The sequence below is a fragment of the Salmo salar genome, chromosome 04, assembly GCF_965601325.2.
Source record: "Salmo salar chromosome 04, fSalSal1, whole genome shotgun sequence".
Classification (NCBI taxonomy): Eukaryota; Metazoa; Chordata; class Actinopteri; order Salmoniformes; family Salmonidae; genus Salmo; species Salmo salar.
In genome coordinates this window covers 48,868,944-48,883,192 of record NC_138294.1, presented here as the reverse complement: position 1 = coordinate 48,883,192, position 14,249 = coordinate 48,868,944, and the positions used below count along the sequence as shown (strand labels likewise).

General features: G+C 41.3%; 1 pseudogene; it reads right to left on the bottom strand.

The window, feature by feature from the left end:
* Nucleotides 1–3,733: 3,733 nt before the first annotated feature.
* Nucleotides 3,734–12,306, bottom strand: LOC145878521 (acidic fibroblast growth factor intracellular-binding protein B-like; annotated as a pseudogene).
* Between the last annotated feature and the right edge of the window lie 1,943 nt (nt 12,307–14,249).

Genomic DNA, 14,249 nt, shown 5'->3' with positions numbered 1-14,249 from the left:
TGTCACAGGAAGGCCAAAAAGATCATCAAGGACATCAACCACCCGAGCCACTACCTGTTCACCCCGCTATCATCCAGTAGGCAAGGTCAGTACAGGTGCGTCAAAGCTGGGACCGAGAGACAGAACAACAGCTTGTATCTCAAGGCCATCAAACTGTTAAACAGCCATCACTAGCACATTAGAGGCTGCTGCCTATAGGCATAGACTAGAAATCACTGGCCACTTTAAGGAATGGAACACTAGTAACTTCAATAATGTTTACATATCTTGCATTACTCATCTCATATGTATATAATGTATTCTATACTATTCTACGGTATCCTAGTCACTTAAGGTTTACATGTCTGGCATTACTCATCTCAAATGTATATACTGTATTCTATACTATATCTTAGTCCGTTCCGCTCTGACATCGCTCGTCCATATGTATATAGTCTTAATTCATTCCTACTTAGATGTGTGTGTATTGGGAATATGTTGTGTAATTTGTTAGATATTACTGCACTGTCGGAGCTAGAAGCACAAGCACTTCGCTACACCCGCAATAACATCTGCTAATCACGTGTATGTGACCAATAAAATGTGATTTGATAAATGGCACATACAGTAATACTCGTCCTATGTGCATGTATCCCAATTCAGACTGTGCGTGAATTGCTTGCCATGTTCCGTTTCTCCCATAAGGTGACCTGAACAGAACTGCATTATGTAAAATAGATACATTTAGGCCCATGCTTTTTAATCGGTTAAGCTAATGGTCACACTGGAAGAGAGTCGACTGCCACATGGTCTCATGGGCGATTTCTGTACAGTATGTGCTGGCCAAATAAGCGTATCAGATCAACTTTGATACGCGTATCAAATCAAACCATTATAATGGTTTGAATGTGTATTTTATAACTTGCCACACACCATGAAGTCCTCTGTTTTCAGTATAATGAGACGGAACAACTATATCCAGAGAGAAACTTGCAGATATTGGCAAATAACTACATCACCATTCTCTGAGAGATTAAAGCAATTAGGCTGACTCCAAGAGGGCTGTGACCTCCTTTCCAAAATTCCACACTACGCCAGTCTAATGGTGCCAGAGATATGACCTCAATGGCCTCAGAGGGCACAGGTGCAGGTATACAGACACCACTTGAAGCTATGCATAACTGGATTCCTTAGGTCTCATCATTGTGCAATAATGTAAAACAGACTTGAGGATAATATTACAATCAAATGTGGAAATGTAAACCCCGTGGCCAGACATGCCTCATCTTTCAGGAGGATTTTAGTGGTTAAGATGAGTTTATATTTAGCAATTGATCAATTAATCCAACCAAACTTATGCAGAATTTACACAGTAGATTTGTTTTCCTCAAAGCCAAAAATAAAATGGCAGAAGATGACATACTACAACAGCATGATATGTTATTACCTATAGTACCGTCGTTCTACTTAATGCATTTCACATTTGTTTTTATATTCTACATTCACACATAAGTTTAAAAATGAAATAAGACAGAAATATCATAAGGCAAATACATTTTTTTTTTTTTTTAACTCACACTCACTGAGCATTCTTTCTCTAGTCCACAGTTCTGTGCACTTGTATAATGTTGCACGTCCTTGACACCCTTTCACAGTTTATGCTCACAGAAAATCTTCCTCAAGATGCAGGGCTATAGTTCAGCTTTATGGGCCATCTCTCTTCCTCTCGCCTTTTTTCTTAGTGATTTACAAGTCCTGTCTTTAGGTCTCTTGTCCTACAGCCACAATGGGGAAGAGCAGAAGCGGTTGTGGTAGTGTAAAAGTGTGTGTGAAAAGCAGTGTGAAAGTGTATCTATGAAACAAAGTGTTTGTGGAAAAAAGGGGGCTGGGATAGAGAAAGGAAATGGGAGGGACAGTCCATTCTTACCCCCTAAACAACATGCTTGCTGCCCAGCTCTGAGCCCTACCATTCTTCACCCTCTTGTTTTGCCATGTCCTCTGTCTATTCCTCTCTCTATCTGGGATTCAAATTCATGGTCTTCAGCCCAAATTCCACATCCATCACTCAACCAGGCAGCAACAATAGCATAAAGAACCAACAATAGCATAAAGAACCAACAATAGCATAAAGAACCAACACTGCGCTCCGGGGAAAGGACATACCTGGATTCAATCAAACCCAGTCCTTAAATGACCTCGCTTCAGTTAAGCTACACTAAAGCTACCCTTAAGAAAAATATCATTTTGTTAACTAAAGTTACTTTGAAAAAGTAGTTCGTCCAAACTAGTTCATGAAAAATAATCATATAAATCTGAAATGCCATAGAATACAAATTGTAAGAACAGATCACACTGTAGTCAGTTAAAATTACACATTATGTTAACATCTATTAAACACAAAAACTACATTTCAGATGAGAACTAGGCAGGTCTGAAGCTGAAAAAGAAAGCAAATTCTTGCCTACATCAGCCATATTTTATTTTTGCAAGAAAAGTGTAGTTCCAGTAGTTAGCTACACCACTACATGGCAAAAACAAACTACCTAGATTTGAATTTAATTAAACAAACACCAAGTTATTGCAAAATTCAGTTTAATTACTAGTTGAACTACATGTAGTTCACTACTCTCCAACACTGGTAAAGTCTCAGTTCAGGCCCAAACCCACTCCCAGACAACCCTGACCAACTAACTCCCTGCTGCTAACCACCCCCTTAAAGACACACACCAAACAGACCCTCACACCTTCACAAACATTTACTAAACAGTTGAAACATCCGTCTTAAAACCTGTTACGGCTAGGGGTTCCGCTAGCAGAACCTTTCGACAACATCCGGTGAAATTGCAGAGTGCGAAATTCAAATTAAATTATTAGAAATATTTAACTTTCATAAAATCACAAGTGCAATACACCAAAATAAAGCTTAACTTCTTGTTAATCCAGCCACCGTGTCAGATTTTAAAAAAAGGCTTTACGGCAAAAGCAAACCATGCGATTATCTGAGGACAGCGTCCCATCATACAAAACACATGAAAATCATATTTCAACCAAGCAGGTGCGACACGAAAGTCAGAAATAACGATATAATTCATGCCTTACCTTTGAAGATCTTCTTCTGTTGGCACTCCAATATGTCCCAGAAACATCACAAATGGTCCTTTTGTTCGATAAACTCCTTCTTTATATCCCCAAAATGTCCATTTATTTGGCGCGTTTGATTCAGAAATACACCAGTTCCAACTCGCCCAACATGACTACAAATTATCTAATAAGTTACCTGTAAACTTGGTCCAAACATTTCAAACAACTTTCCTAATCCAACTTTAGGTAACCTAAAACGTAAATAATCTATCAAATTTAAGACGGAATATACTGTGTTCAATAGTGGATAAAATCAAAGTGGAGCGAGCTCCAGGTCGTGCGCACGAAACAAAAGAGTCCACTTGGCTTGATACTCACATTGAACAGCCGTACTTCTTAATTTCTCAAAGGAAAAACATCAACCAATTTCTAAAGACTGTTGACATCTAGTGGAAGCCATAGGAACTGCAACCAGGTGCCTCAAATCTAGTTTCCCATAGAAATCCAATAGAAAACACTGACATCAATTTTTTTTCCTGGATGGTTTGTCCTCGGGGTTTCGCCTGCCAAATAAGTTCTGTTATACTCACAGACATTATATTAACAGTTTTAGAAACTTTAGAGTGTTGTCTATCCAAATCTACCAATTATATGCATATTCTAGCTTCTGGGCCTGAGTAGCAGGCAGTTTACTTTGGGCACGCTTTTCATCCGGACGTGAAAATACTGCCCCCTATCCCAAAGAGTTAAGTCACAATTTACACATCAGAAAATGATAATTCAGTATATTTACAGGGGGGACTGAAGAGACAGAAGGAGACCGAGAAAACTAGGTAATATCAGGGAGAGGTGGACTGCTGAGGTAGTTAAGTAAATGCGTGAGGGAAGACTCAGATTCACAGTAAGATCAATAAAGATCAATAAGGTGGAAGTCCAGACCAGCCTGCAGAGATCTGCTTATTTGTGGTATCTGTCTCAAATCATCTGGTGCCGGAATAGAGAAGAGATTAAGCAGTTTATTCACATACATGTCTAATTTGTTTCTACAGTCTATAATGCCAAAAAGTGGAACTCAATACAACACGTTTTTGAAACATGTTAAAAAGAGAAATATCACAAAAAACAAGTTAATTTCATATTAGGGGTTTACCTCCACAAGGTCAATGAATACATCTCTGACATCTTTGGTATGTGTGAGTTCAGATGCAAGGTTAATCAGCACTCTAGAAAGATTCTTTGTGCAGAGATAGAAAAAGAGAGCAACAAAGAAATTCTTACAACTTGAAACAGATTCAAATTCCATCCGTTTTGTTTCAGTGGGGGGAGAGATGTGGGATGTTCATTGCAATCTGAATAGGAATCAAAGTCTGAAATGTAAGACTATTCCATTCATATGACAGTCGTTCCATATAGGTTTGGTATATTTTACTTTAACTTATTAATGTATTATTATTATTTAGACACTTTTGAGTTAATTAACTATTGAATATAGTATTTAACTTCTGGTTAAAAACAACTCCAACTCTGATATGTACATATCTTAGTCTGTGAAGCACTTATCAGTTGCTCACTTTGAAGTTAGCCTCCATCAACTTGTAGACGTAGCTTTTTCCAATCAGAGAATCACACACCAGGCTAAGAGACACAAGAGAGAAGAGAGTCAAGAGGGGGACCAAAAAAGACATCAATGGCGGAAACATTTCTATAAACCCCCACAAGCACTTTCATACACATGGTTCTCACCCATCTTACCTTTTATGTTGGTCTATGTCTTTGTCATTAACCAAAATCTTTAAATCTTTCAGATCATGCAGAAACTATCTCTAGGTCAACATCCATATCCTCCATCAAGCTATCTGTGGAGAGAGAGAGAGAAACTAATGGGACCTGGTGCCAGAAAGCAAAAGTTTTGGGTTCAAATAATGATTTATACTATACCAGCAATGTTTCATGGGACTGCCTTCTTTGCATTGTCTACTAAAATGAGCAGCATTGTGCCTGCTTTGGTGCCATCAATGACTGGTCACATCAATAGAGACACATCTTACCCACTGCTCCTATTGTCCAGTAACTGATGAGCTGGTCTGCACAGAAGGCAAAGTCCAGGAAGGAGAGGTACTGCAGAGTCCTCTTTCCTGACTCAAAACGGCTGTTTGCAAACACAATATCAGCATAGTCCCTGGAGGTATATAGAGACATGTGAGAGGGATGCACAGTACGTCGAAGGGCCTGAACCTAAGGAAACTAACACAGGCAATTAGCATTTGATCATCCATCATTCTATAAACCATATAGTCAAATAGCCTATAAACAAAGTCACAATAACATTTACCTGGGAATACATAGGTATGCAATTCCCTGTAAATATACACTGCTCAAAAAAAATAAAGGGAACACTAAAATAACACATCCTAGATCTGAATGAATGAAATAATCTTATTAAATTATTTTTTCTTTACATAGTTGAATGTGCTGACAACAAAATCACAAAAATAATCAATGGAAATCCAATTTATCAACCCATGGAGGTCTGGATTTGGAGTCACACTCAAAATTAAAATGGAAAACCACACTACAGGCTGATCCAACTTTGATGTAATGTCCTTAAAACAAGTCAAAATGAGGCTCAGTAGTGTGTGTGGCCTCCACGTGCCTGTATGACCTCCCTACAACGCCTGGGCATGCTCCTGATGAGGTGACGGATGGTCTCCTGAGGAATCTCCTCCCAGACCTGGACTAAAGCATCCGCCAACTCCTGGACAGTCTGTGGTGCAACGTGGCGTTGGTGGATGGAGCGAGACATGATGTCCCAGATGTGCTCAACTGGATTCAGGTCTGGGGACCGGACGGGCCAGTCCATAGCATCAATGCCTTCCTCTTGTAGGAACTGCTGACACACTCCAGCCACATGAGGTCTAGCATTGTCTTGCATTAGGAGGAACCCAGGGCCAACCGCACCAGCATATGGTCTCACAAGGGGTCTGAGGATCTCATCTCGGTACCTAATGGCAGTCAGGCTACCTCTGGCAAGCACATGGAGGGCTGTGCGGCCCCCCAAAGAAATGCCACCCCACACCATGACTGACCCACCGCCAAACCGGTCATGCTGGAGGATGTTGCAGGCAGCAGAACGTTCTCCACGGCGTCTCCAGACTCTGTCACGTCTGTCACGTGCTCAGTGTGAACCTGCTTTCATCTGTGAAGAGCACAGGGCGCCAGTGGCGAATTTGCCAATCTTGGTGTTCTCTGGCAAATGCCAAACGTCCTGTACGGTGTTGGGCTGTAAGCACAACCCCCACCTGTGGATGTCGGGCCCTCATACCACCCTCATGGAGTCTGTTTCTGACCGTTTGAGCAGACACATGCACATTTGTGGCCTGCTGGATGTCATTTTGCAGGGCTCTGGAAGTGCTCCTCCTGCTCCTCCTTGCACAAAGGCGGAGGTAGCGGTCCTGCTGCTGGGTTGTTGCCCTCCTACGGCCTCCTCCACGTCTCCTGATGTACTGGCCTGTCTCCTGGTAGCGCCTCCATGCTCTGGACACTACGCTGACAGACACAGCAAACCTTCTTGCCACAGCTCGCATTGACGTGCCATCCTGGATGAGCTGCACTACCTGAGCCACTTGTGTGGGTTGTAGACTCCGTCTCATGCTACCACTAGAGTGAAAGCACCGTCAGCATTCAAAAGTGACCAAAACATCAGCCAGGAAGCATAGGAACTGAGAAGTGGTCTGTGGTCACCACCTGCAGAACCACTCCTTTATTGGGGGTGTCTTGCTAATTGCCTATAATTTCCACCTGTTGTCTATTCCATTTGCACAACAGCATGTGAAATTTATTGTCAATCAGTGTTGCTTCCTAAGTGGACAGTTTGATTTCACAGAAGTGTGATTGACTTGGAGTTACATTGTGTTGTTTAAGTGTTCCCTTTATTTTTTTGAGCAGTATATATACACTAGACTTATGGTTGACAGAGCTCTTTCACTACACTCCTCCTGTTTGTCCTTCATTATTCCTCCCTCTATTCTTGTATCCACCTTGCCAGTGTTGGATAGCAAGAAGTGATGCTGTATGTTCTCCACTAGGGTGCCCTTGAGCTCCTCCACCACTTTGAACACCCGGTTGAAATTGTCAAACTGGAGAGAAAGAGAGACAGATGTGCTTCGTGTTGGTATGCTCCATATCCAATGACTTTTGCATTTCTAATCATGACGTCACTCTAAAAGCCCCATGGCTGGCAGGCAAATCGCTCTCCATGACAGTGCTTAAACTGGACAGATAATTCAATGACAGAGCAGTGCTGTCCAGCTGATGTCCTGGCCTGTTCTTCCGCATTTAAGCTGCTCTTCAATGACAGGTTCTTCTCAAGCTGGGAGTTGTGTGTTAATAATACAGTCAGGAGTCACACTATATTAATGCAGCCCCTTCTCAGGGTGATGTTTGTGTTAGTCTCACCGGTCTCCTGCAGCTCTTCAGTGTGATCCCTGTTTTACAGCTGATGTCGTCCAGGTACTTTTAGAGAAATTCTTCCCCAGCACCTCTCTGGTAAACACACTGTCAAACTCATGGTGCCTGCAGAAAACACACTGCTTAACTCTCCTCCATCACAAACACACACAGTATTTGTTCCTTTGTCTATTTCTATGTTTGCACCCACATTGTTCTTGGCTTTGGGAACAATAAAGATTTATGGAATTGAACATACACCTTTCAATTAGTATTCTCTGGTGCTGGGCAGGGATCTGGAAGAGTAGCCCAGTTTGGTGTGGAAATGTAAGAGACTTTCACACATCTGGAAGGTTCTGAACTGGTCAGAACTTCAGCATTCACTTCACACTCCAGTAATGCCCCCTCATCCATCCGCACCTTAACTGCATCACTCACTGTGAGGGTAAGCAAGGCAGAGATGGCCCTCATCCATCCGCACCTTAACTGCATCACTCACTGTGAGGGTAAGCAAGGCAGAGATGGCCCTCATCCATCTGCACCTTAACTGCATCACGCACTGTGAGGGTAAGCAAGGCAGAGATGGCCCTCATCCATCTGCACCTTAACTGCATCACGCACTGTGAGGGTAAGCAAGGCAGAGATGGCCCTCATCCATCTGCACCTTAACTGCATCAATCACTGTGAGGGTAAGCAAGGCAGAGATGGGAGAGAGACAATAGGATGTAACCTAAATAATTTGACGGTCCAACCAAAGCTGCTAGACATCCATATCCATAATAGTTGGTTTCCCACGTACACATCTTGTAAGCTAATGAGGAACAAAAAAGACAGCAGAGTTTAGAAAAAAAGGTTCTGGATGGAACCAAAAAGGGTTCTGTGCTTGCTTCATATATGGCACTCCTTAAGGTTCTATATAGAACCGAAATTTGTTCCAAATATAACCTTATATGGAACCAATTTTGGTTCAGAGAAGAATCCCTGGCATTCTTATCAAAGAACCCTACAAAAGGGTTCTATATAGAACCTTTGGGGGTGCCATATATGAAGCAAGCAATATAACCCTTTCTGGTTATATTCAGAACCTTTTTTTCCTAAGAGTGTATACACAATCAAAATGATATCATATTTACACGAGGCCTTACAGAGGCATTCACTATTGATAGACTGCAAAGATCCACTGAGAGTCATGTTTCTTGGTGAAGCTGGCATTAACAGTCGGTGATTGATGACGCATTTAAAAGGGTATTCACGCCACAACGATTATTTAGTAGCATAGCCATATAAGGAATTAACAATAATGACACGTAACCTTTAATTAGTTACGCATCTTTGAAGTCGAGGGGAAACCGTAGCCAGCAAAAATATTGCAGCAGGCACAGTAAGTTAGGGTAAACAACATATGTGAAGTTGAAAACGTCAGGTTCTGCACAGAATTAGGGAAAACAAATGATCAAATTTGCAATAACCTTATACAAAAAAAGTAGAGAAACACTATTCTTATTGTAAAATAAAAAATTAAATTACATTGACAGATGTCTAAAGGTGTCGCTGATAAGTCAATTGTGTCACGTCAAAATCAACAGAAAGGGCAACTTTGTTTCCCTTCGATGGATATCTCTAGAGAATAGCACATTTCATACTAGGCACTTACTGCCCTCTACTGCAGTGGTGAAATGCGGTTTTCCGATTTTTGTTGTCAGCAGGTCAAGCCATGAGATGACCGGTACCTCAATAGCATTTCATTACAAGAAAACCGCATATTTTTAATTTGTACGACGAAAAAAAACGTTACAATATTTCTACAGTTTTCTAGCAAAATATTGTATCACTGGACGAGGTTTTTTTTAAGCGCGCAAGGGCACGCAGGACACTGTCCCTGGTACTATAATGAACACAATTCTGGAACGTCCGTGGTCCTGAAATTAGCAAAATTCTGGAGCTAACCACGGTGCTGAAATCAGCAACATTTGTATGTTTGCTGCATGGGAGATATAAGATAGCCTAGACCAATAGGCCTATGTAGTCTATAGTTTGCCATTATATTTGCCTAATCTAAAACACTGAGTACGGATATATTTCTTAGGTGACTTTTGCGTTCCACAAATCTGTATGCACATTTTTTGTAGACTTGAGCGCCACCCTGGCGAAAGTGAGAATACAGTATTTTTTACATCAACATTAGTGGTGACTATGTTCTTCTTAACCGTCAATGTTTTTACTTGCTTTTTCGCGCTTTATAAGACGCATCGGTACAAATCTCTTATTCTCGGCAAGGCCGTCATAAAACGCTCGTTTCACTTCTTGTCGTGAAAATAACGACAGAGGCATTGTGGGAAAGGCTTGTTTTGCAATAAATTCTCCGTAGCGTTGAGGATTGGGATCAGGGTGTCGGGGACAAACATTTTAAATCATATTGTATGCGTGACATGAATGTTTATTCTTTGGATAACTGGCATATTCTTCATACATAATCATTGAGCCGCACTCGCCTATACAGTAAACGAAAAAATGTGCAGCAACAGCTGTCAAACTGTATAGACCTAATTGTGAAAACCCTCATGTTTAATCCTGTTTTGATTAAAACATGACTGATCTGTACAGCTTGTTAGTTTTTTTTCTATTACCCCTACTTGGATAGATTATAAACAACCACGTCTGTTACGTTACCCAGCAAGAACGTCGCTCGAACAGAAAGGGGAACTAACAAAAAGTCACTGACCAACAATCAAAACAGGTGGGGTTTTGAAAGTTTGACTAGCAACAATTGGAACCTAAAAGACACCCACCATGAGCACCTACTAAATTAACCAAGAGGCAAACAAAATAAAAACCCACACCAAACTTAGACAGGAAGCAAACCAAACAGGTGGAGCAAAACAAAATCAAACAAATGATTGTTTGTCTAGAAATCAAATCGGGGAGAGCCAACTAAAGCTGTTAACCCTCCACATCTGTCAAGAAAACCTGGACGACAGGGCCAGCCACTCCTAAATAGCATCTGGGCCAGCACAGGTGAAACACCTTCCCACTAACGAGACGGCAACCAGGACAGATGTTACACATACTGACTGATGAGGTGACCAATTGGTGCGCCCTATGCGCTAACGAGCTATACATGCTAAAGTCCAACCTCAAAACAAATGGAAAAAAACTAAACCTGTAACACCTTCCCCCTTAAGACAACAAATATATCCTATATTTTTGTTGGACAAATTTGCTCACCACCAACAGAAAACAACTTCCATTGCACAACATAACCAACTTAAATGCATTGTGTTCTCCAAAATAAACATGGCATCTACTGGCTGTCAACAATTAAATATAAGACAACACATTTTTTGTTGTTGTAAATATTATATATATATATATATATATATATATATATACACACACACACACATATATTTAACAATCTTGTAATTCTTTCTGTTTATTATACTAAAATAATTTTTGGACATAGTTGCCTAAATCTCACAAGTAAAAAAAAAAATCACATACGCTTCTATAACTTTCGTCCACTTGGAACAAGCCCAAACAAAACAAAACTCCAATACTGACAAACGTGCAGTCAAAATAAATTGTGAGCAGTGGTGTAAAGTACTTAAGTAAAAATACTTTAAAGTACTACTTAAGTCGTTTTTTGCAGTATCTGTACTTTACTTTTACTATTTATATTTTTTGACAGCTTTTACTTCACTAAATTCCTAAAGATTATTATGTACTTCTTACTCCATACATTTTACCTGACACCCAAAAGTACTAGTTAAAATTTGAATGCTTAGCAGGACAGGAAAACAGTCCAATTCACACAGTTATCAAGAGAACATCCCTGGTCATCGCTACTGCCTCACATCTGGTGGACTCACTAAACATAAATGCTTCCTTTGTAAATTATGTCTGAATGTTGGAGGGTGGTCCTGGCTGTCAAAAAAAGTTATAAAAAAGTAAATTGTGCTGTCTGGTTTGCTAAATATAAGGAATTTGATGTATAGCATTTGCTTTTACTTTGTACTTTTACTCAAGTCTGAAAATTGAGTACTTTCTCCACCACTGTACTTAAGTACATTTAAAATATTTTACTCAAGTAGTATTTTACTGGGTTACTTTCACTTTTACTTGAGTCGTTTTATATTAACGTATCTTTACTTTTACTCAAGTATGACAATTGAGTACTTTTTCCACCTCTGATTGTGAGTTAGGGCTACACACTGGCTAAACACAAAACACAAAACTTATTGACTGCCCACCCTTGAAAGACAATCAGCAACCAAGTTGTCCTTACCACGGACATGTATGATTTCAAGGGGAAACTCCTGCAATATCTGTAATAACATTCCTCTCGTGAGGAAAGTTACCACCTCACTGCGGAGCTTCTCTCTCTTTTCAAGGTTCACTCAATAGGCATGTTGTTGGATCGGGTCAAGTCCCCAACGTCAATGTCATGCTCTGGTACATTTGTCTGGGTTGGCACATTGAGAATAAACCCTGATATTCAAAAACAGGGCAACAATGTCGCCTTGTTCCTCTGGAGACAAGTGTGTCAAAAAGACATGAAGGTTTTCAAGAATCTCTGAGTTACTCAACTGTCACAGGGTGTATTGGGCTTTCCTCGTACTCTTGAGGAAGACTATAGTCAACGATGGCAGCAGTGGCCACAGGCAGAACATCACTACCGGTTTCCACCGACTTCACCACCAGATCGTAGCGGGTAAAGTATGGTTTCAACATGTTGACATGACACAGCCGGGTTTTCCTCTTGCACTCCGGTGTGATGATGATGTAATCCAGATTATGCATTTTTTTCCCACTATGGGGTAAGGGCTTGAAAAGCGAGCCTGCAACAGTGACCCCAAAACCAGGACTTGGTCACCCACATCAAAAATGCGGTTTCGAGCCTTCTGATCTAACCAAACTTTCATTTTTGGATGTGCCCTCTCCAGATTCTCACCGGCACACTAACAGGTGCGGTGCAATCTGTATCAAAAAGCGCTAATGTGCTCCAACAGATTTTTTTTGTTTTTAAGGTGTCGCCCTGCAACAACCTCTCTCTCAGCAAAATCAAAGGACCTCTGACATGATGTCCAAACACATATTATTTTGGACTAAAACCGAGAGATTCCTGCACAACCTCCCACACTGCAAACAACACAAGAGGGACCCCTTCATACCAGTCTTTCTCAAACTCAAAGAAGTAAGCTCTCAACATAGACTTCAAAGTCTGATGAAATCTCCCAAGAGCACCTTGAGACTCTGGGTGATAGGCACTAGAGGGGCAATGGGTTACACCCAACTGTTGTAGCATTTACTGGAAGACCTTCGAAACTTGGTCCAACTGCACTACCTGCAGAAGTCCAAACATTATAAATAATTTCGCCAGGGCCTTAACAATACCGGGAGCCATGATTTTACTCGGTGGAATGGCAGGGAAACGAATTGCAGGACACATTATGGTTAAGAGAAAATGGTTACCACTCTTGGCTTTGGGCAAAGGACCAACACAGTCCACCAGAACACTGCTGAAAGGTTAGTCAAAAGCAGGAATAGGCTGCAAAGGTGCAACCAGTACAGCTTGGTTCGGTTTACCCATCCTCTAGCAAACGCAACAGGATTTACAGTAAGCCACAACATACTGTTTCAGACCAGGCCAGAAAAAGTTACGCAAAATACGGTCAAAAGTTTTGTTGGCCCCAAGATGACCTGCCAAACTACCATCATGAGCCAACCTCAGTATTTATTGTCGAAGTGTAACTGGAACAACAATTTCAGATACCCTGGTCCAATCGTCTTGCCCAGAAGTGGCGCGAGAACGGCATTTTCTTATTAGAACACCATCTCTGTCAAAGTCACCCACAATAACTTAATCAAAATCCTCCTCTGGATGTATCTCAGCAAAAATAAGGGAGAGGGAAACATCTTTACTTTGTTCCGCAATCAGCTGCTTCCTAGACATTGAAGTGTCAACTGGAGACTGAAAAGATTTGGCATGGGTCGCCAGATCCTCAAAAGGTTCTACCGCTGCACCATCGAGAGCATCCTGACTGGTTGCATCACTGCCTGGTATGGCAACTGCTCGGCCTCCGACCGCAAGGCACTACAGAGGGTAGTGCATATGGCCCAGTACATCACTGGGGCCAAGCTTCCTGCCATCCAGGACCTCTATACCAGGCGGTGTCAGAGGAAGGCCCTAAAAATTGTCAAAGACTCCAGCCACCCTAGTCATAGACTGTTCCCTCTGCTACCGCACGGCAAGCGGTACCGGATAGCCAAGTCTAGGTCCAAGAAGCTTCTACACCAAACCATTAGACTCCTGAACATCTAATCAAATGGCTACCCAAACTATTTGCATTGCCCCCCATCTATGCATAGTCACTTTAATAGCTCTACCTACATGTACATATTACCTCAATTACCACGACTAATCGGTGCCCCCGCACATTGACTCTGTACCGCTACCCTCTGTATATAGTCTGGCTATTGTGATTTTACTGCTGCTCTTTAACTACTTATTACTTTTATTTCTTATTCTCATTCATATTTTTTAATTGCATTGTTGGTTAGGGGCTTTTGATTTTGATTTGACTTAATTTGTAAGGACCCTCTATTCCTTCAGCGGTCCTACAAACACACTCTCCTTTGGGTTTCCAAAGTAGAGGTCAACTCAGGAGGTTTAGTGAAATCAGGATTACCCATAAACGTCCCAGACATATCGACCAATGTGGGATCGCTGACATTCTCAACTC